This window comes from Mustela nivalis (assembly GCF_964662115.1).
Source record: "Mustela nivalis genome assembly, chromosome: 2".
NCBI classification, from domain to species: domain Eukaryota; kingdom Metazoa; phylum Chordata; class Mammalia; order Carnivora; family Mustelidae; genus Mustela; species Mustela nivalis.
In genome coordinates, this window is record NC_139021.1 from 49,204,947 (window position 1) to 49,230,209 (window position 25,263).

The 25,263-nt window shown below is 36.0% G+C and overlaps 1 protein-coding gene across 9 annotated transcripts in view; it reads right to left on the reverse strand.

Moving 5' to 3' along the window:
* RALYL (RALY RNA binding protein like) overlaps positions 1–25,263 on the reverse strand; it is a 687,764-nt gene that overhangs the window by 458,155 nt on the left and 204,346 nt on the right. Inside the window, exon 3 of one of the 9 annotated variants that reach the window (XM_082722647.1) lies at positions 23,166–23,320. The exons of the other annotated variants lie outside the window; for them this stretch is intronic. The gene's annotated coding sequence lies outside the window, so the exon portion shown is untranslated. The remainder of the gene's footprint in view (positions 1–23,165; positions 23,321–25,263) is intronic. 9 annotated transcript variants of the gene reach the window in all.

Below are 25,263 nucleotides of genomic sequence, written 5' to 3' on the forward strand. Positions count from 1 at the left end.
AAGTTCAAGTACAGTGGGGACATGGCATGGTCAGTTCTGCTCCATTCAAAGATGACTCGACTCCGCAAGAGGAGACTGGAGGGCCCAAGGCCAAAAGATGGAAATCTCTTTGAGAGGTTATCCCAGTGGCTAAAGCAAATAACATATGGCATTGTGTGAAAATGCTTTTTAACACTCAGTCCTCTCCGTGTACTCATTTGCTCTTTTCCATTTTGAATTTCTGAGGTGATATTTCTCTTTTGCTTTTCATCTTACTAAGTGGTCCTTGAAAATTAGTAAAATGTCCCTGGATCTCAGTTTAAGGAGATATTTGGAGAAATTTTCATCCAAAGGTGAAATAAAAGCATCTATTGTTATCCTGGCTTTTTTTATACTTTGGATAATATACATACGTGTTTTTCCTATTGCGAACGCCCCAAGTGGTTGTACATGGATGTTGCAATGGTAGCAACCAAACCCAGATTAACTGTCACCTCAAGTTCTGTCAACTGTTGACAAGCACCACACATACACAGACGTGTGCACACCCCTTGCTTCCTAACAACTGATGCTGCCATTAGATCCCATTGTTCAGCCAATCAAGTTTCCAGAGATCATTTGGAGTGACAATGGTCCAGTGGAGTCAGGATAAGATATCAAGTTTGATAATTAACTGGAGAAGCAAGTTGAAAATTGCTTGCTCTTTCGCAAAATTAGACAAGGAACTTCTTGAAGCTCGTGTAAAAGTTAACATCATAAATTTGTGTTCGTGGTTCTAATGGGCCTCTTGCTATGGGACTAGAAAAGTAAATTATTAGATTAAGGCAGGACTGAAGTAGAGGAGCAGAACAGGGTAAAGGAGTTAAAAGGATTGGACAGTGAATTCCAGACAGAACAACGGAAGCAATGATGACAAAGTGAGTTTGCTAAGGCAGGCGGGAGTTAATGGACACTGCTACTAAAGGGGTCAAAGAAGTGTAAGGGACTCTAGCAATGGCATCAATTATGGTGAATGGGAATACTATGAGGCATAAAGCAAAGTTGTTCATGAGTTTTTAAGAGGCTACAAGAATAAATAAAACAGCACACAGAGAGAGCATTAGCCACGGGGAGGGCTGTGGCTGTGGTAGTGGTTAGCCTAAAAAGCTGGAAAGCAGCAATGGGAGTTGCGGTGCTCACCATATGCTCTTTACACCTCAACGTTTCCATATGTGGAGCTGGAGAGAAAGCACAGATGCCACCTGGAAGGACAGCAAAGTAAATGATGCATAAAGGAGAGACCCGGGTTGTACCTGGCTCAGGACAGTGTTGGAGATTAAGAAGATACTAAGGCAATGAAAGGGAGACTCATGTCAGATTGAAAAGAGGTTACAGGCGGTAAGATGGGAAGGTTAAATGATACCAGCACTAGGAGAGAGGCAGGAGACAAAGGAAGCAAGAGCTTGGATTCTGGAGGGAGAAAGGAAATCAGCTAATCTACTAAATATAAGGATCTTACTGGAATCACATCCAAACTAAAAGACTACATTCTGGGTGGGTGCCACTTAAACTCAAGTGAACGGCCATTTTACTGAAGTACTAAATTTGGAGTTTATAGACTCTTAACTGTATTCTAACAACAGGATTCTACTGGGAACGGGAGGCTTGGGATTAGAATTTTCCCTTATTCCCCTAAACTTACTCTAGTCAGACACCAGTAGTTTGAATGGTATACAGATTAAGTCATCATTCAGCATGTATAATAAGAATTAACGTTTATGGAGCGCCCAATACATGTCAAAGACTGTATTGTGTTCACAGAGACTGTACCATTTTATTCCCATTAGAAATCTATAACAGAGACTTTACTATTACTTCCATTTCCTAGATGGGGAAATAAATATATAGAGCGAGGTTAAATAATGTGCTCAAAAGTTCCATAATCGGGGCACCTGGGTGGCTCAGTGGGTTAAAGCCTCTACCTTCGGCTCAGGTCATGGTCCCAGGGTCCTGGGATCAAGCCCCACATCAGGCTCCCTGCTCAGCAGGGAGCCTGCTTCCTCCTCTCTCTCTCTCTCTGCCTACTTGTAATCTATCAAACAAATAAATAAAATTAAAAAAAAAAAAAAGTTCCATAATCAGTAAATCACAGAGTCAGAATTCAAACCTGACCACCTGACTCCGGACTCCATATTGTTAATCACCATGCTGTTTGACAATGCTTCCATCAGATGCTGTAGATCTTGTCAAGTGCATGTACTTGGAGACTTTAATCAGAATACGAAGAGGTCAGCAATCACTATGTGCCAGGAAAACCAGGCAATACAATACAAGATAAATGTCTATTCCCATATTTTCTTCAGGTTGTATGATCATCCCCTGTTCAGCCACTTGGGGGAGAAGAGAGATGTTTATGTCTTCAAGAAGGGGCTTTTGCAAAAGGGAGAGCGACAGAGCAAGAGAGAACAAAATATAAAAAGAAAGTTCTGGGCTTTTGATTTGCAAAAGCTGATGTTCTGAGTCAAATAGCAGAATTTTAAAAATACTTGTTATGATTTTAATATTTTTCCAAATGAGAAGTACTAGGGGTTCTCTGTAATAGGGAATAAAGGAAAGAATTGGAGAGGCAAGCAATATAAATATAAATATAAATATAAATATAAATATAAATATAAATATAAATATAAATATAAATTTGGAACGTGAATCTAACATGGAAGCTTTGTCTTTCCTGTCTCCTCTCTTCCAAGGTAATGCTATGATATTTAAATGTGGGGAATTCAGCACAGAGGGAATCCATAACCCTCCCCTCAATTTGATAACCGTGCCCTACTCAACCATGTAGCAAGAGTAATAGAGATGACTATGATCCCAGCAATGAGGACTACAAAAAACTCAGTCCATTTTAGGAAAGAACAGTATGCAAGAAAAAAGACAATGGAAGACCGGTATCTCCGTGTGATTTTATGACACTGTGTCAACCTTCTGAATTTAGCTGCAACCCCAGAGAAAAATAATGTCCCCATCAAAAGAAAATAGTTCATGCTTTACAAGAGGGTGTCCTCAGCATTTTTCTTCTATCTATCAAATACTGAGGATCCTAATTTGGACTTTCCAATCTTTACCCTCCAAAAAGGTCCTTGCCTTGCCAAAGTCATTCTTGATTTGCGGCTTTGAGCTTGAAGAACCAGTAAGAACTGACTTACTTCATATTTTGGGGATAACAAGGAAAGGACTTCAAGAGTCTTCAATAGTACTTTTAAAAATGTCTTTCCTATCCCCCTTCTCCTAACCCGTACACATATTACAGCTATTCTTATGCTCTCTCAAAAGCCTCCTCAAATTCATCCTATTTCCGATTTTGTTCCAGTTTTTGCCTATTTCACTATTGTATATTAATTGCCCATCATTCACCAAGATGTATTGATAATCTATAAATATTATTTCCACTTTGAAAAGGAGTAAGAAAAGAGAGGAAGGGAAGAAAGAAGTAAACATGTCAGTTGGTTATTTGGTACCTTATTGCTCTACTGCAAGAAATTATGCAAAAAACAAACAAACAAACAAACAAAAACAAAACAAAAAACAAAGAAGGCTGTGCCCTCCTAGAGCACGTATTTACAAGAACTCCTTTCTCTGCAACTTGGTCTAAGAATTGAGTAAACAGATTAATTTTCATCTTACATAGGAAGACCTTAAAATTTATCATTTAAAGTAGAACACATTCAAGAGCAAAAAGATGACTACTAATACTTTAGTCCAGAAAACAATAGCACCCTGATGTTTATAATAGCACTATCAACTATAGCCAAATTACGGAAAGAGCCCAAATGTCCACTGACTGATGAATGGATAAAGAAGAGGTGGCACATATATACAATGGAATATTACCCGGCGATCAAACAGAGTGAAATCTTGCCATTTACAACTACATGGATGGAGCTACACAGATATTAGGTTAATCGAAGTAAGTCAGAGAAAGACAAATACCATGTGATTGTACATGTGATGTCACAGAGAAAGACAAATAACATGTGGAATTTAAGAAACAAATGACCCTAGGGGGAGAAGAGAAGGAGAGGCAAACCAAGAAACAGATTCTTAATTAGAGAAAACAGAGTTCTTGGGGAGGAGGTGGGTGAGAGAATGAGCTAAATGGGTGATGGGTATTAAGGACGGCACTTGTTATGAGCACTGGGTATTATATGCAAGGGATGAATCACTAAATTCTCCACCTAAAACAAATATTGACCAGTGTGTTAACTAGGTGGAATTTAGATAAAAACTTGGGAAAAAAAATTTTTAAAGTAAAATTCTGAAAAAAAATAGGCAAGTGTATATACCAGGGTTGTAATACTAGGGCAAATTAGGTGAGTAGTCACCCTAGTTTTTCATGACCTTCAGCAAAACTGAGCTTTTACGAATTCAACACACTCTCGCACAGAGGGAAGACTAATCCTATAATAAAATACATGAAAGGGGCGCTTGGGTGGCTCAGTCAGTTACGGGTCCACCTTCGGCTCCTAGGGTGATTACAGGGTTCTGGGATTGAGCCCCGCATTGGGCTCCCTGCTCATTGAGGAACATGCTTCTGCTCCCCCTGCTTGTGCTCTCTTTCTCTCAAATAAATAAAATCTTCAGAAAATAAATGAAAACTGATTCAAGTTAATACTCATAAAAATCCCACCGGCAGGCAACATAGGGGCTTAAGTGGGTAGGAGAAGTGTGTAAACCTGGTGATTCACACACCTGTACCCCTGGGGATAAAAATATATGTTTATAAAAAATAAAAAATAAAAAATAAAAAATAAAAAATTCCACCGGCCGCGTCCCTTTCTCTCTTTCAGCTCCTTGAGAATACCAAATCTTTGCACTGACTGGAGCAATTACCTATCCTCATTGCCTATTTAAGGTCTCGTTATCATTTGGAGCTTGCTTAAAAGCCATCTGCTCAAGGAAGCTGTACCTGTCCCCGGTCCTCTGTTCACCCCCATTCCTGCCACAGACCACATTAGCTCCCTTGGTTATTGCACTTTTCATAGGTGGAATGCTTGTGATATTTAATGTTGGTATTATGTAGCTCTTTTGTGTAAAGAGGACCATGAGATGTAATTTTATATTTATAATTTTATAATTATAATTTTATAATTATACCATGAGGTATAATTTTGCTTATCTTTGTATTTCTAGCTCCTAAGTTGCATGTTGGTACCTAAACAATGCTTAAAAAATATTGAGTAAATAAAAGTTAAGTGGATAAATGAAGAACAGGAGTTCCTTTCATTACCAAGGGGGGATAATTACATAAAAAGCCTCAAAGTGCCAGAAAACCGGTAAATTTATAGGCTACAAAGATATCCAAAACCTATTTAATTCATCTTTAAATGATACTTAATCCTTCATTTTTGTTGGCATTAAACAAGTATGACTTTGGTATCCTTGAGCATTGACAGGTATGTTAGATGTTTAGCTTTTCTTAAATGAATAAATAAATGAAAAGGAAAGAGTAATAAAGAATTGGCCATTTTGCATAAATTTTATATATATAAATGCACACACATACACTCACAAATTCTATACACACATAATAAGATTAAGAAAGTAATTTTGCCATGGCAACACAGTAATTTACTTTTGTTAATTATGCAATAATATCAATTTTTCATTTCCAGATGTGGTCTGTACATAAGGCCACAGTACCTGGATGGCACAGAGGAATTCAAGAATTTAATCAGCATGAGGGAGCGCCTGGATGGTTCAGTGGGTGTCTGACTCTTGATGTCAGCTCAGGTCATGATCTCGGGGTAGTGAGATTGAGCCCCATGTCAGGCTAGAGGGGAGTCTGAGTTCTTTCTTCTCCCCCCTGCCCTCCCCCCTACTAACTTCCCCCCTCAAGTAAATTAATAAATCTTAAAAAAAAAATGTATTTAGACAGAATTGCAGAAAGGACTAGTGAAGTCAGGCAAAAGAACTTTAAAAATGGAGACAATATGTTCCAGGGAACTGAGTATCAAGGGGCCTAATTCTAACACCAGTTCTGCTTCTAAGAAATCATGTGAATGGCTATAACCTTTCTGGAAAACTAAATGGATAGTCCTCACTGTTGACAGTCCATCACGATCACTGATGGATTTAAAAACCAGGGAGGGCTAAGACTCATCCTAAATCTTGGATTTCAGTGTTTCTAGAGGTCTGGGCCTCCTCTTGTGTTTCAAGAGCTCCAGATGAGACCCAGGGCAGTACCGGCATGAGAACAATACTGAATGGAAGTCGTGCAATCACTTCTCTTACTCACGATAACCTATGCTGTCCAAGCAGGTCCCAGCACAGACCTCTAAGGTCTCTCCCAGAACAATGTTTTTTTATTATTTGGAGCAAAAATAAAGTCTAAACACTAGCAATCCAGGAAAAAGTGCAGAAAAATAAATGAAAACGACTTCAGACATTCAGGAGACTTCATCTGTAGCAATAAAACGGCACTAACACTTTTTAAAATCTTAGAATGTTGATTAAAATATAAATGCTAATAGTTGAATCTTATGCGCTTCTGCACATCCACTACGCTCAAAATCATTTATTTGAGATGTGATGAAATTGTAATGGAAGGCATAAAAACATAGGAATAACGGTGGATTTAATGATGTTGTGCACAAGTCAACTGAAACATTTGGTCTATCTCTTCATTTACTTCCCCCTTCACCTGCCAGGATAGAAACCGAAGATAGTTACTCCTTTGAAACACAGGTGTAGGGAACCTTTCTGAACCACGGTCACATATGATAAGACAGGCTATTTTTAGCAAACTTTCTTCTAGGAAATTCATATTAATGAACTATGAACAAATAGAAATATGACCATCAGGAAGAGATCAAAAGTGAATAAACAGAGCAAAAAAATGTTACTAGCTTTTCTTTATTACAAAAAATAACCACTGATGCAGAATTTATGTTAACAGAGATACAATTTTCAAGAAAAATTACAAATTAATAAAATGTTATTATAAGATTATGAGAAAATGAGCAATCTCATGGGAGACAAAAAGAGAGGAACACTGTGAGCCTGTTTCTCTTCTGAATACAATATAAAGTCAGTTTAAGTATATGCTTTTATTAATTCATATTTAGATTCCTTTATTTAAAAATAAAAGGATTTCAGGTTAAATTAATTTTTTAAAAAACTGAGCCTGTTGGTGGATATTAAAGAGGGCACATACTGCATGGAGCACTGGGTGTGGTGCATAAACAATGAATCTCGGAACATTAAAAAAATAAAATTAAATTAAAAAAATTTTTTTAACTAGCATAGTGTAATATGATTTTCAGCAAACATAAAACCTTGCTGACATATACGGCATTCAAAAAAAGTAAGGTTAAAAATGATAATATATGCCAGCAAGCACACTCTATGTTACAGACTTAATGATGAAAGATTCGGTTCATGACTTAAAATAGGAAATAAGAAACTGATCTTGATTACATTAGGAACTCCCTATAATAACACTCATTCTATATGTAAATCATTTGCAAAATGAAGATTATCTATTCAATTCATATAAAACCTTATGCATTTTTCCTTCACTTTGAGTAAAGCATAAGGTAAAAGTTATAACAATTTGCACTTTTATGCATGTTCTAACTGAAGATTAACTGTGTTTGACAACTCTAAATATAAGGCTTTCTACAAGGAATACATTCCAGATAAAGATTAAAAAATAAGGCAAAGTGAGAGAAGTTTTCTCTTTTCATGTGCAAAACATATAGTAAAAGGTACTGGAATGTCTAACTAAATTAAGCTGTCTATCGAAAACATATCTAAGTATATAGGATTTAGGTATTGACATAGCTATGTCTAATAAGAAGAGGGAAGTATTTTTCCCTCTATCTAATAACATATAGTGCCTGGTCAGTATAACACCTACTTTTAAAAATTATTTCTAAATAAATATACATCATATTCATTTATAAATTATATAAAGATAAATGATAAATAGATAACTGAAAAAATATGGAAACTTAGAAGTCACCTAAATCTTTTTAAATTTCCAGAACTTGCTCTTAGTAGTCTTCAAATAATTAGTTTTGTTGGAGACTTCTAATTTGGACAGTGCATTTTGAAGAACTAGAAAAATTTTATTTCAATTAAGTATACAATTATTTATTTAGTATTTGCATAGTATATATATATATAGTATATGTGTAGTATAGATACAAAATAGTATAAGATAGCAGTAAGAAAGAAATTATAGTAAATATTTCTTTAGTTAAACCTTTGAGAATCTTTTTTCTATCTCTGTTGCATTCTTTCTTAGTCTTTCTTTTTGTTTCCTCTTCTCTCCTTTCCCTTCAGTAAACTTGACATCTGTCCTCCGTAGTCTGTAGGGCTTTGCTTTCATAATCTCTTGTTAAGCTCACCAGCTACTGAATACACTTTGGAATGTGGGGTCAAGTGTTTTTACTTTGTACTGTGCACCTCTACTTGAGCCCAATTGCTTGTACCATCAACTGTGAGAGGATCACAGTTACTCAGGCCTTTAATGACAAAGTTTTTCCTGCACATTTAAATCTATTTTCTTTCTAAGGAGCCAAGAAGATATCTACCTAATTGCTTTTAGCATAAAAATTATTTGAGAGAGATTACAGTTTACTTTTATCATTAATATAAAAGCTGAAATTAAAGGAAAAGGAATTTATAATTAGAAGGTTATTAAAGAAGTAAAAATGGGACCTCAGTGTCCCAACTACTGATAACATTTTACAGTGTAAAAGCCTTTGGGATTAGCAATTCACTTGTGATATATAAATGAAGCCCACAGTAAAATCTCCCTAAACCAAAATATCCTGGTTTCCTTAATAAGATGTCCACATGAGAAGGAAAATCTAAGTGAATTTTCTGGTAAAGAACATACATAATACTTTGTCTCTCATTATATTCAGAAAATAAAACATGACAGCTATCGGAAAAAAACAGAATTCTAGCGCATGTCTACTCATCCAGAGGGTCTCAAACTTGCTTTTTCCAAATTTGATCACACCCCCTCAGTCTACTTCCCTTCCTCTTTATATAGTTTGTAGTTTTACTTATATTTTTTAATTTGCTTAATATTTGTTCTTCTGTTACTATAAGGGACAGATTTTTAAAAATTTTTTAAATATTTATTTTATTTATTTGACAGATAGCATAAGCAGACAGAGCAGCAGGCAGAAGGAGAGAGCAGGGAGCCTGACTCAGGGCTCAATCCAGGACCCTGGAATCATGACCTGAGCTCAAGATAGCCGCTTAACCGACTGAACCACCCAGGCACCCCTAAGAAATATATTTTTAATTGCCTTTGCACTCTAAAACCAATCATTGTGAATGGGAACTGACAGGGTTTCAATAAATATTTGCCGAAATAATAAATGTTGAATACAATGAAACTAGTAATAACTAACATCTTTTGAGTGCAAGCATGTGCCAGGCACTTCCAAGCACTTTACCTATATTAATGGACTTTCTCCTCTTTCTCACACTGGCAATAGATGATCTGATAACCCCCATTTAACCAATGAGGAAACAGGGGCAAGTTTAAGTATCTGGGTATCTGTCACACAGCTTGTAAGTGGCAGAGGTGACATTTGAACCCAGGGAATCAGGGAGTCTGCCCCTTGGTTCCTAACCACTATTTTATGCAGTTATTTTTGGATATTAGGAAACATATGACAATTTCCAACAGCTGAAAAAATATATTGTTTTCAAAGGCATGTAATTATACTGAAAGAAAAGTATTTAAATAATCCATAGTTGAATCTTTGCCCACTATGTAATAGGGAAGAAGAGAAGTAATAGTTAACATTATTGTGTGCCTGACATTATGCTAAGTGCTTTGCATAGATTATTTCATTTAGTCCTCCCTGTGGTGAGGGCCCCACTTGCCAAAGTAACTTGCAGACAGACATTTGGTAGAAAACTATTGAATGGAACTGCTAGTTCTAAAAAACAAAACCAGGAATAAAGTGAAAGGAGCTCGACGTTTCCCATTTTGAGAGGTTGAGATCAACAGGTTAGAGGGGAGTGCATAGAAAGGGGGTAGGGGGGTGCCTGGGTGGCTCAGTGGGTTAACCCTCTGCCTTCAGCTCAGGTCATGATCTCAGGGTCCTGGGATCGAGCCCAGCATCGGGCTCTCTGCTCAGCAGGGAGTCTGCTTCCTCCTCTCTCTCTGCCTGCCTCTCTGCCTACTTGTGATCTCTGTCTGTCAAATAAATAAATAAAATCTTTAAAAAAAAAAAAAAAGAAAGAAAGGGGGTAGGAACACTGAGGGGAACAATGAAACATTGGAACAAGATGAAGTCACTGAAAAATAAAAACAAATTTTTTAAAAAGGAAAGAAGGAAAAGACTGTAAAACACTGGCTGATCACTAATCTAAAACTTTGTGGGTGGTGGACCCCACCAGCAAGAGGTAATTGTTTCTTATCATGTTCTGCATTTCGGTCATGAAAGTGAAAAACAGATGCTGGAGTGAGTATTTTAATAACAAGAGCATAAGAAAAAGTCATGTCTAAAATACTCGATTTGTTCATTCTGCAAAGATATGTTTTTGGGGGAAAAAATCTAATTATTGCCAATTCCCATCCATATGGTGTTTATTTCATTTTTAAGCAAATTTTAGAAAAAAAAGTGTTATCTTTCTAAATCTAGAATAAGATCATTTATTAATCTTGGATGCTTTTGAAAAAGGAAATATCTTTCACTTTCAGTAAAAAAGCGTAACTTACTGAAACAAGATTCTCCTAGAGTTTACTTCCCTGCTCGTTTTTGGATGTATATCATAAGCTGGGAATTCAAGCAGAAAATAACTGCATTCTTCCAGTTCATTCTTAATAATATACACTTTAAAATTCCAAGTTAAATATTTGCATAATATTTTCTTTGAGGCTTAAAAAGAAGACAATGATAAAAGAGAACAACTTTTCTCAAACATAGGAAATGACTTTGACTAAATCAATTTTTTTACTTATATATCAAATACTGAAAAAAATTAACGTAATATCACCGGGATCATTCCAGTGTGTCCAAGGGATCATTCCATTTTAGAATTTGATCTTCATAATTAATAAAAAACCCACATATCATAAATAATAATGTCTTGGTCTTTTAACTGGCTTCTTGCTTACAAGTTTATACTTGAAAAAAAAAAAAAAAAAAAGAAACCGAGGATCTTGGGTGGCTCAGCCAGTTGAGCGTCAGACTCTTGAGTTCGGCTCAGGTCATGGTATACAGGTTGTGAGATCCACCTGTTTTCTGGCTTCCTGCTCTGTGGGGAGTCTGCTTGAAGATTCTTTCCCTATGCCACTCCCCTCCCCTAGTACTTGCTCTCTCTCTCTCTCTCTAAAAGAAACACATAAAATATAAAAAAAAAAGAAAAGAAAAAAGGCAGAGAAGAGAAGACAGAAAAGAAAAAGAAAAAGAAAAGATAACAGGGCAATGAAAAGAAGGTTCTATTTCATTGAAAAGAAATAATACAATATGAGTGCTTATTTACTGCATACTTAAGAGACAACAGAACACTCTTAAGTATTTCAGAATAAAATAAATAAAATCATTTACTTAAAGAAAATCATGTAGTCATTAATATTATAATATATTATATTAATGGTAATATAATATATAATAATGATTATAATATCATAAATCCTATTTTAGAGATGAGAAAACTAAGGGGTAGAGTGGCTAGGAATCTACTAACTGGTCCATGTTTCATAAGCTAGGGACTGTTAGCATTAGCATAGCAGTCTCACTAGAATGTAGATTCTTATTTTTTTCTTAAAGGTTTACTTATTTTTTTGAGGGGGGTAGAGAGAGAGGGAGAAAGAATCTCAAGCAGACTCCATGCTGAACATGTGGCCCTGAGATCATGACCTGAGTCAAAACCAAGAGTCTGATGCTTAACTGACTGAGCCACCGAGGCACCCTAGAGTACAGATTCTTAATATCACTTAATACATTATTGAGAACAAAAGAGAACTCTTAAATATATGTAAATTTGGGAGTAAATAAATTATTTGAACATTTTTTTCCTGTTTAACAATTAAAAACCTATGTCTGACATTGAAAGAATCATCTGTAATTTCACATAAAAATAATATTTAAGTACCTCCAAAAGTATCAAAATAGATCAGCTTTTGCTCTTATGCTTTCCAGAGATCATATTTACGGAAGATTCTAAGGTTCTGTGGGTTGGCCATTTCTCAGTTCAGCTCCAGGGTCAAAGAACGGCATGCCATTTGTTCTACATTACAGAGCCATTAGAATAGAAAAGAGATAGTCTGGACTATAAGACAAAACTGGGTGGAACACATACTTAATTCTTAAAAAGTTCAGAAAAAGTGATTTTAAGCTAAAAGAATGAATATAGATGCCTGTCGTTAGTGTGTTAAGATTTAATTCTGGCCTGTAGAGCCTTAGCTGAAGTGAATATTGTTGTAGAAGATTATAATCTTAGGTACAATACAAGGGAAGTGGACGAGGTGACAAAAGAAGTATTAATCACTTCTTTATAAAAAATGCCATCAGGCCACCTGAGTGGATTAGTCAGTTAAACCTCTGACCCTTGATCTCAGTTTAGGTCTTAATCTCAGGTTTGTGAGTTCAAGCCCCACAATGGGCTTGTAAGATGTGGAGCCTACTTAAAAGTCAATAAATAAATAAAGCCATCAACTTGAGTAAGAATCATTAATCTATAGAAAATATTGTTTATTTTCACTGGGCCTTAGATTTCTTAGTCTATTAAAAATAGACTATATTAAATGAGGTCTTTGACAGCTCTCCACCTTTAACATTCTATGATCCCAAACCTTAAAATAAGGTGGCCCACTAGAATGACTATTCATCCCAGTTTGCTTGAAACTATACCATTTTTCACCCCTTGTCCTGGAGTAATTATTAAAAGCATCCTTTCTTCTCAATACTATCCAATTTAGATAAATAGTATAATAAATTATTAATAATTAATTAATTAATTAGATAATAAATTATTCACATTGTAAAGAATCAGAGATGTATTAGTGTTAATTTTCACTTATTTATCCTATTAGATAAATACATAGAACAAAATTACCTAGTATAAAATTCCAATAACTTTGTGTATATAATAGATAAGGTAATGCATATTATAAATGAGTAAACGCAAAGAAAACACAAAAATCTACCTTGACATATATTTCATATAATTTCCAATATCAGAATATTTGCTAGTAAAGATAGTTTATGCAAGATAATGTGTGATCTAGTGATGGGTAGACATGGTTTTTAATCTTAATCCTATATTCCTTTGAGGGAGTCAAACCTATATTTTTTCTTCCCATAAATCAATATGGAATCATGCTGCTACTTTTTTCATATGAAGATGGCTATAGTTAATTATACCACTATGCTAAACATCAAGGGTGACATTATTTCAAATACTGATAGAAACATTTAATGCATGATTTACTAGCTTCTCTTTTTTCCTACATAGTAATGCTACATTGCTAGATTTAGCAAATAAAAAAATACAACGTCCAGTAAATTTAAATTTCAGATGAACACTGAATAAGTTCTAGCACATGCATGTCCCAAATACACCATGGGTATCCTCTATTTTATCTGGCAACCCTACCCACATGAAATTCTTATTCTGAAAATTCTTGACTGATGGTTACAAATACTTTGAAAAGAACCAGATTATGCCTGTGTCTTGGTTCTGTCAGATAAATTGGCTCTGTGCCCTTAGGTTATGTATACAACCTCAGTAAGACTCAGAATCCACATCAATAAAGTGACAATATTGGTCTTTAACTCATAAAGCTGTGGAGAAGATTAAATATGATGATGTATCTAGTCCATAGTAATGACTATGAGCTATGATCATATTATTCTAAAGAACGATTTGCAAAATATTTCAGTCATTCTCCTAGAATGAGTTTTAACAAACTCACCAAAATCCATATTCTCCTCTTTTTTTCTGGGTACACAGGTAGACTATATTTCTCTTGTTTTCTTGCAAATAAATGTGGTGCCGCATGGCTGAGTCCCAGACATGAAATGCCATAGGATGTACTGCACCCCATTTCCAAGGTAGTCCCATACAATTCTTTCATGAGTGGATCTATGAGATTTTTGCTCTTTACACGAGCTGGAATGAAGACTCCCTCCCACACCTAACAGGTCAACTTAGCAAGCAAAAATCAACAACAACAACAACAACAAAACAAAGATCTTATCTGATATCAAGTTTTACTAATAATTTCCAGAATGCCAGTACTTATAAAAGGCAAAGGAAGGCAAGGTCTAGGACACACTAGACCTTGTCCAGATATAACATGGGTTTTTAAGAGATAATTGTAGTCATCCCTTATATAACAGAGAGCTTTTTGTCATAAACATCCACTTTGTACTTCAAGAAATATAGTTTATGTGACTTTTTCTAGTGAGGCATGCTCTATAAATGTATAGATTTTCAAGCAATCCTAGTCAGATCAGGAACATTTCATAGATTAAAGAAATTCCCGTGATGGTAAATATCATCAATAGAGTGTTTTCCGGGAGGCTGACCACTAATCAGCTTGTTCACAGGAAATATGAATTGTTCATCCTTCTTTCTTTTTGGGGACTCCCCCCTAGTGAGGTAAACTATACATCACAGACCTGCAGCAAACCAATTCCTGTCAAAAAGCCAGTTGATGAAGACAGAAGAACCTCAACCTGCCTGGGTTCCTGAATGGAGGAGGGATGCCTCGGACACTTGTTAATCCATCCCGTGCTAACAAAATGAACAAAAAAGAATTTTTTTTTTCTTCCCTTAAGATTTTATTTATTTGAGAGAGAGAGAGAAAGAGCTGGCAAGCATGAGCAAGGGGAGGGGCAGAGGGGGAGGGAGACGGACAGGCAGACTCTGCATTGACGGTGGAGCCCCATGCAGGCTGAATCTGGGAGACTGAGATGATGACTTGAGCCAAAACCAAGAGTCTGACGCTCAACCAACTGAGCCACTGAGGTGCCCTAAGAAAGCACTTTCTAGTATTGTGTGCTATAACATATATTTGGGTGATTTAAAGTTATATAATTACAGGTATAATTAAAATGATAAATACAGCACAAACTTTCTTTTCAAGTAAGGCAATATTTCCTAACTTTCTTAGTCCTGGACTATTAGGTTAATGATTGTAAGATATTTTGAGATATGTTGTAATGGTTAGGAATGGTCTCTGGACACTGCCCTCAATATACTTTATTCCTTTCTTGTCATTTGTCTTGGACAATTTATTTACCAGGAACAAGTTCTCGATAAGTATGCATAGCTAACATTATTACTGTGATTTTTTAAAAAAATATTTTATTTATTTAACAGAGGGAGACACAGTGACAGAGGGAACACAAGCAGGGGGAAGTGGGAGAGGGAGAAGCAGGCTTCCTGCTGAGCAAGTAGCCCAATCCGGGTTAGATTTCAGGACTCAGGGTCATGACCCAAGCCAAAGGCAGATGCTTAACAACTGAGCCATCCAGGCACCCTTTTACTGTGATTTTTATGCTGAAAGATTTATCAAAATATTTTACTAATAGCAACAGTTTCACAAAGTGAACAAACCCTAAAAAAATATATATAGCTATATAGCTATATATATATATATATATATATATATATATATATATATATATCTTTTATCTACCTATATATCTATAGCTATTTAGGGAAATTGAAGTCTTTTTTAAAAGTTTATATTTTAAAATTTCATTTTCCATTAAAAGTTGATTCTATATTCAGAGAACTGTTTCTCCCCCGCTCTTGTAGCTAAAGATAGAACAACACAAGCATATATAGGTAGTGTGTGTGTGTGTGTGAGACAGAGACATAGGAAAGTTAATTATATCAAGAGGTATATAAAAATGCATGAGACACTAAATCCTGTTCAGTCTTTATTCAAGATAGTTTCATGACCTCTGCAAATTATTTATCCTAACACTATTTGCCAGTGGTGATCATTATTGAATCTGGGTAACAGTTACAGGATTCCTTCAATCATTCTCTCTACTTTTGAATGTTTGAAATTTATCTTAATAAAGTTTTTTTAAATTTTTTTTTAAAGATTTTATTTATCCATTGGACAGATAGTAGTAGTAGACACAAGTAGGCAGAGAGGCATGCAGAGAGAGAGGAAGGGAAGCTTCCTCCGACGTGGGGCTCGATCCCAAGACTCTGGGATCATGACCTGAGCCGAAGGCAGAGGCTTTAACCCACTGAGCCACCCAGGCGCCCCCGTAATAAAGTTTTTTTTTTTAAAGTAACACTGTGTTCATACTTTTTTGTTCCTTGAAACTCTAAAACTATTAGCCATGATGTGGAGAGGCAGCAAGCTGTGTGCAGTGGTGTGGTCTTCTACCACCAGATATACTAACCATGAGAACAGAAACCAGTAACGACATTTACCACTGAAAATATGCAAGTAGATATATACATATACCACAGAGATCAAGTTGTAACACCAGTCTAATATACATATCTGAAAGAACAACATTTAGTGATTATAATAGCTAACAAGTACTGAGCATTTACCATTTGTCAGGCATTCTTTTGTGTGCCATTTATGCAGTGCCTGATTTTACCTTCAGGCGAAATCTATGCTGTATGGGTTGTTATCATCCCAATTCGACAATAGATCACATAGCTCATCCAAGGCCACGTGACTTATATTTTAGTTCTAGAACGCTTTTGCACACAGAGATAGCTACATACTGCATCAGTCTATGTACTGGTTTCATTTAGAAATGTGTTGGAGATACATTAAAAAACTATTACGACTTAATAACAAACATAAATAACTGAATCGAAGGGAATAAAGGGGACAAAATGATCAAAGGGACCCCTTGTCCATTGTTGGCAGGATTTTAAAGTGGCACAACTGCTAGAAGAAACAGTACGGTAGTCCTCAAAAATTACAAATACAGCTACCATAAGATTCAGAAATCCTACTTCTGGATATATACTCAAAAGAACTGAAAATGAGGTCTTGAGTAGACATGTGCATATCTATGTTCTCAGAAGCACTATTCACAATAGCCAAGAGATGGAAGCAAATGAGACATTCATCAACAGATAAGTGTCTAAAACAATGTGGTAAAAACACTTGATGGAATACCATTCAGTCTTAAAAGGAAAGGACATAGCATGGCATGCTACAACCAGGAAGAATCTTAGGATATTATGCCAAGTGAAACCAGCCATTCACAAAAAAAGGAATACATTGTATGATTCCACTTAGACGAGGTATCTAGAGCAGTCATATTCACAGAAACAGAAGATGGAATGGTGGTAAACCAGAACTGCAAGAGGGAGAAATCAGTTGTTATAGAATGAAGATAGACTTTCAGTTTAAGAAGACAAAACATTTTGGAGATCTGTTGTAAAGCAATGTAAATATACTTAATACTACAAAAGTGTATATTTAAAAATGGTTAAGATGGTAAATGTAATTTTACACGTGTTTTATCAAAATTAACTTTTAAAAATTGGCCAAAGGTCCTAAATAAACATTTCTTCAGAGAAGATATATAAATGGTCAACAAACCTAAGAAGATGTTCGACATCATTAGTCATCAGGGAGATGCAAATTATAGCCACAATGAGATACCACTCTATTGTACTAGGGAACCTATAATAAAAAAGGAAGGAAACTACTAGGAACTAGGAAACTTATTATAAAAAAGAAAAAAGATAATAACAAATATTATTAAGGAAATAGAGAAACTGGAGCCCTCATATCTGCTAGTGAAATTGTAAAATGTCACAGCTTCATTGAAAAACAGTCTAGAAATTCCTTCAAAAGTCAAACGGAGTTACTCCGCTATCTAGCAACTCCACTTGTAAAAATACACCCAAATAATAAAAACATAGGTTCACAGGACAACCCATATATACAAATGTTTACAGCAGCATTGTATATAATAGCCAGAAAATGAAAACAATCTAGATACCCATCAATTGATTAACGGATAAATAAAATGTAATAATATATCCATGTAATTTAGTTTAATAATGTTTAGTAATAAAGAGAAATGAAGCTCTGAAACATGCTACAACATGTATAAATCTTATATTAAGTCAAAAAGCCAGTCACAAAGGACAGCATCTATGATTCCATTTTTAAGAAATGTCTAGAAAAGGCAACTCTACAAAGACAGATTATAGAATAGCTATGTGCGGCAAAGACAGATGGGAGGGGGTGGGGAAGGTTGGGGGATACTGTAAAGGGTACAGAATTTCTTTTTAGAATAATGAAAATGACCTAAATTTGATTATAGTGACAAATGTACAACTCTGTGAAATATTAAAAACATGGAGTTACATATCTTATTTTAATAATTTATTTCTTTAAAGATTGACTTATGTATTAGGGAGAGATAGAGAATGATCAGGAGAAGGGGCGGGGGGAGAGAGGGAGGAAATCCTCAAGCTAGTCTCCCTGCTGAGCCAGGAGCCTGATGTGGAGTGTGGACCCTGCAATCATGACCTGACCCAAAATCAAGAGTCTCCCGATATACGAACTGAACCACCCCGATATCCCGGAATTAAATATTTTAAATAAGTGAACTGCATATTCTATCCCATTAATGATTTTTTTCCCTTGCCTTTCTTTTTTTTTTTTAAAGGAATGTGTTGGAGGAAGCTTTCAAAACTTAAAACAGAATAAAGTTTGAAATGCATCTTAATAACATTCAAGGAAAAGAATATATAACTAATATTGCAGAAGAGGATGGTTTTTTAAAATTATCTATTCATACACTAAAGTATATATGTGTGTCTACACAGAGAGAGAGAGGGAGGGAGGGAAAGAGGGAGGAGTGAGGAGGGAGGGACAAGAAAGGAACAATACTGGCAATGTTCCTGTGTTATTATGCAAGTTTTCTTCTCTGTTTTTGGATGTTCCAAAGTCTTCCAAAGTCTATTAAAATTATTCTATGTCTTCCCCAGCACTCCTTTGAAGATTATATTTGAGAACTAGAAGCTTTGACAGTATAATCACCCATCATCTCCTTTCAATGCCACAGAGGACAAATCCCAGCAAATACGGAATGCACAAGGTTCTCTAATGCTTCTAGAAAGCACTGGTATTTTATTTATTTCAACATGCCTTAGACTCCTAGGCTCATGGTAGTTGAAATGTTTCCTGATTACATAAACTTAAGTATTCAGTTTTGATGTTCCTGGGTAAGAGGTTGTATGTGTATGTTTGTGTAAATGGTTTATTCAAAACGGTGATATTATATCAAAAGAAAATGCCCAGAAGTGCCACCTTTTATTTTCCACTTACCCAGCACTTCCTGATCCAGAATATATTTGAATATATTTACCTAATATTGCGTTCCCAAATGTTACTTAGCATACTAAGAAAAAGGAAAGATTTTTTTTTTCATTTATTTTCATCACCATCTCCATCATTATCACCACCTCCCCCTCCATGCCCCCCCAGCCCCCGCCGGCGAAGGACTTCATATTGCCAAAGTGATGTTCAGAATGTATGTACTACCCAAGGTCACAGAGGAAATACAACTAGACTTCCTATATCCTAGAAATTCATACTGTAACTAGAAAGAAGAAATAATAAGCACCTAGACACACATACATACATAACACTTAAACGACACAGAGAATTCCAGAACTGTTAATTCAGCTATTCAACACTGACACTATTTCCGTAGCCATTTAAGAACACAGAAAAACTAATGTTCTAAGGATACATTAACATATATCTGCTAGTCCTTACTTAAGGATACACTATGGCCCAAATTCAGAATAAAATAGATGGTACAGCTAACCGAATGTTTTATATTTTTCCCTTTTGCTTTTCAGTCTTAAATAGCATGGAATCTCTTGTTTCCTTCATATTATAGTAAAAACCTGTAATTCTTTTACATCATTTTTCTAGCTTATCACCATTACCCAACAAGAATAAAAACACACGTGGATTATTAAACTAACTTAAAATTTACAATAGTCTCATCAATATCATGGTTTCAAAAGATAGTTTACAAAAACAGACTAGTATATGTAAAGAAACAATTCTATTCTCTTATTAAAACTTTACCATCAAAAGCCATCTTTAAAACTATAGCCCAAAGGAAACTGGTGTCTTTTGAGGTGAGCTGAAAATCTCAAAGTGCATGTAGATTCCAGAAATAAGTCCTAGAAAAGATACTGGCAGCACAACATCTAGCAGGAGTTAAGTACTTCCTGTTCCTTAAAGCAAATATCATCAAGTGGGACAGTGTGGATTCCTTCATTGAATTTGAATTAGGGCAGTGGGCCAATGATACCTGATCTTGTTTCAGGCAACTGGTAGGCAATGGATATATATATTTTTTAAATAATTTTTTAGAGAAGCCCTGAAAGCTATCTTTATTTTTAGAAAAGTCTTTGTTACCATTGGGTAGTCTGAAATTTAAGTCATGCTGAAATTTAAGTCATGGTTCAAGAAACATTCAACAAGAAAGGATATTAAAGAGCAGGTTTCATTGTCTACTTTTAGTGGAACTCCTAAAGCTAATTTATCATGAATGAATAAAGTTAGGTTGAATCTCAGGCTTGTTTATCTTAAGTAGTATGTTTATCAGGGTGATGTTTAAAAGCATCACTTTCATATAAATAAAACAGAACAAAAGCTTTATGCCTATTTTCAATGCCCTTTCCCAAACCTAATATGGAAAGCAGAAATGATAAAGTGAGCAACATTTTTCTCAAGTTGTCTATGGCTTTGGAGATTATTCAAGTTTGTGTTCAAGAGACAGATTACATAAAAGCCATCAAGAAGCAGGAAAATCTCTGAGCTCAGAGTAAAGTGAGAAATTTACAAAAGCAACTTCATAAAGGAGAGGAGATCTGAGCTGAGCCTTAAAAAATAAACAGAGTTTCCACAGGATGACTGGGAAAAGTGCTCGAAGCAGAAAGAGCGTAAGTAAACCATGAGTGAAAATCCTACTGCATGTTAACTATACTTAAATTAAAATTAAAAAAAAAAAAGAATGAAAATCCTAATCAGAAAAGAAATCAGTTTTATTACAGTGTTTTTCAAACTTCAAGGACACAATCCATTACAGTATATTTCAAAAAGGATGCTACTGACCTTTTACATAAGAATTTTTTTCCATCTTTGACAAGATGGTTAACAATATCCCTGTCCTCTAGCTACTAAATGCTAGTAGGGAGGTCTCCTTTATTCTCTAGTTCTGGAGAAAACACCAAATTCCCTCTTCTGTTTTCAAATGCCCCCTAGGGGTGAGTAAGGCTTCCCCATATCCAACCACTGAATCAAGAACTCCATGAAGTTCCTTTTCCAATAGAAGGTGATAAGGAAGGAAGGAAGGAAGGAAGAAAGGAAGGGAGGTAGAGAGAGGAAAAGGAAGGGGTGGAAGGGGGGATAAGAAGGGGGGGGGGAGGGAGGAAGAGCACTAAGTAAGTGCATTACAGTAGGAAGTGTTACCAAGTAGTAAAGGACCATGTCATAACTGACGGCTGACCTGTTGGGTTTTAGAAAGTACAGGATTCTGATTAAGCAAAGAATCTCAGTGATTTTCAAGTTTCATATTTTTTATCAGCACCTCCACTGAAAAAAGGTTGAAAAATCACCTACCCAGTTTCATGGAAATTAAAGACCAAAGAACTTAAATAACTTATCAAATTAAGGGATGTCTGCTATAACTAAAATGAGGAGCTATTATAGATTTTTGAGAAGGGATGGCTTAATTACATATATCCAGAAGAATGTTATTAATTCTCAAAAATATATTTCCTTAAACAATCAAACAAATGGCAAGTATTTCCCTTTCTCTGTTACCTGACATCCGAACAATGAAAATCCTTTAAGGGAACTTAAAGAAACTAACGGCACCTCCATAGCTTTCCCATAGATTTTTTTTACAGGATCTAAATACCTTGTTTATCTTTAATTTTGTATGTGTAATACTGAAATACATTTCATCTCACTTCCCTTAAAAATTACCCAAGTCTGCCTTACAATATGGCTGGTACATTCACGGACCAAATACTAAGCTGGTTTCGAAGGATTGCCTAAGCCTCCTCTCCGGCAGCCGCCATCACTCTCATATTCATGGCCATAAGACTATGAGTGCTGTAGGCAAGACCTTAATACATTCTTCTAGCCTCTTCAATTTATGTGATCTCCTCAGAACCCAACTTTTCCCTTGGCTTTTGAGTCTGAACATTCTTCTGATTTCAGTATCTCCCCCCAAGCTCAGGTAGGAAGCTCCTTCCTTTGTCCTGACACCAGACCACATGACTGGGTTAATGGGTAGGTATTTGGCATGAAAGAATAATACGGCAATGTGGTTCTGTCTTCTGCACACTTATAGTCTCTGATAAAACCTGAATAAAACTGAAATGAATAAAGGAATAATTATGCATATAAATTAATGCTTCTGAAAGCAATGTGGCTTTGTGTAGAACCAGAACCAGAGGCCGAAAGCTGAATACAGTCCATAAATATGTAAAGGTTGCCCACTATACAGTTTAAAGGTAAATGAATATAAATTCATTCATTACACTGGGTAACTTCATCAATCTCTGTTCTCACATGTTTGAATTTATAATCACTGGCAGAGTACTTAAGAGCACGGACTTTGATGTCAGAAGGACTGATGCAAGACTGTGCTCTGCAAGCAACTTTCTAGCTATAAGATGGGATGCTACAGGAACTGTATCATAGAATTATGGTGAGCATTCACATAGATAATGCATGTAAAGTGCCTAGCCCATGCTCTAGCACATAGTAATTATTAAATATTAGTTCTTATCCTTCTCTGGAAAATGGAACTCCTGCTGCTAAAAAAAAAAAATCGTGTTAGAGCAGAGTACATGAATAAAATGCTTTGCCACTTAGGCATAATTTCATGAACATAATTTTATGTAGACTGCTTTAACAGAAACTGACATTAGGGAAGTGAATTTTAGCAGATGACAGAACTATAATAAGATTTCCTTGGATTGGATTTTAAATGTGCTACACTGCACTCAACAAATTCTGCCCATTAGTTTCCAAAGCAAAGTAGTTTCCAGCCATGTGTTCCATATATTGGTTTTTCAGGTATGTAAACTCCATGAGTTAAGTGTTTAAAGATTAAAAATAAGGCACAGACTCCCCAGGAAGAGAAGACTGCTATGAAAGAAGAAATCAGGCTTACCTTGAGTTATATATAAATGAAATGTTTTCTAGGTCCTCTTAGTTTTCACATTATTTGTTGAAAGAAGAACTCAAAACTTACAACCTCATTTTATCCAAGAGAAACATGCAGGCTAATGTGTTTTTTTGTTGTTGTTGTTGTTTGGTATATAATATCTGAAAAATAATAGAGATTAATAATGCATTGGCAAGGTTAAATAAAAAAGGGGAAACTTTACCTTGTAAAATCAAAAAAATGTTCTGTAAACTGAGAAGTGGATTAGAATGTTCAAAGTGCTCGGGGACCAAACATTCTGTGAAGTCTGATTTATACTACAGGCATCATAATGCCTGCCTACTTCAGGATGACAAATAGTTCCATGCTGAAGTCGCGAACAGCAGCCCCAGAGCGTTAACAGCAAACGTCTTCCATCTTAATAGCCCAGTCTGTGCCATTCTGTACACTTAAAATTCTGAGCATTTAACACCTCTTGTTGCATCGAAATCCAGATACAAAAACCTTCAAATCAAACTATTTACCTCAACGGAAATCTGCTTTGAATAATTCATAAGGAGGAAGAAAGATGGCAGTGAAGAAAGCCAAAGAGAGTTTTAATGAACTCTCGAGTTTCAAAAATAATGGCACAGAAGTTCTTACAGCTTTTCCCCTCACCCTGTAAAACAGCGTACCGGTCACTCTAATACAGAGTACTCCCAGAAAACAGAAGGAGCAATAAAGGGTTCAGTTTTCTGCTTGTCTGCAAGTGATATACGAACAGGACCACACAGATTATTACCAAGAGAGGCTCTTTCTGAATGTGTGACAGTCAAGGAAGCAGCGAAAGTATTCACATTCAAATGTTTTATTTTTATGTGGTTTCTTAAAATGCCAGTGGTATCTGGAGTCTCAGTTAAAAAGAACTGTTGCAACTCTGGCCTTGGTGACACCAATACCTGCTTTTATGTGGCTCTGCCACCTTGAAGACTTATTGGGCTTGATGGGTAGAGTTAGCAGCTATCCTACTTAATGTTTCCCTGGAAATAATAAAAAGGTATCACATTCTGCTAATAAATAAGCATCTCTTCAGTGACTCATCTGATGAATGAACCTAGGATTTTTATTACATTAAAAAAAAAAAAAAGAGGCCCTTTGAAGTGTTATTGCTATGTAGGTTTGGATTAGTTTACTATTGTTGCTATTATAAACCATCACAAACTTGGTAACTTAAAACAATACAATTTTAGGGGTGCCTGGGTGATTCAGTCATTTAAGCATCTGCCTTTGGCTCAGGTCATTATCTCTGGGTCCTGGGATGGAGCCCTACATCGGGCTTCCTGCTTAGCAGGGAGCCTGCTTCTCCCACTCTCTCTACCCCTACCCCCATGCACATCTTCACCCTCTCTTATTCAAATAAATAAATAAAATCTTAAAAAAAAATACACAAATTTATTCTGCACAATTCTGGGGGTCAGAAGCCCAAATCAAATCTTATGGGGGCCAAAATTAAGGTATAGACAGTGCTCCATTCCCTCCAGAGGCTCTGAGGAAAATTTCTTTCCTTGCCTTTTCCACTCTGGAGAGGCTGTCCACATTCCCTAGGTGGAGCTCCTTCTTCCATTTTCTTTTCTTTTCTTTTTTTCTTAAAGATTTTATTTATTTATTTGACAGACAGAAATCACAAGTAGATGGAGAGGCAGGCAGAGAGAGAGAGAGGGAAGCAGGCTCCCTGCTGAGCAGAGAGCCCGATGCGGGACTCGATCCCAGGACCCTGAGATCATGACCTGAGCCGAAGGCAGCGGCTTAACCCACTGAGCCACCCAGGCACCCGCCCTTCTTCCATTTTTCAAAGTATATCATTCCAAGCTCTGCTTCTCCATCCATCTCCTTCCACCTTTGATCTTCTTCCTTCCCTCTTAAAAGGGCCTTGTGATTACACTGGGCCCAGCTGGATAATACAGGATTATCTTCCATTTCAAGATCCTTAATCACAAGTTAGCAAAGTCCATTCATCATTTACAGTAACCAACTAACAGGTATTGGGAATTAGGAGGCAGACATCTTTAGGGGGCTATTATTTTGTCTACAATGAGGCTGTAATAAGGGAAATGCTTAATGGAAA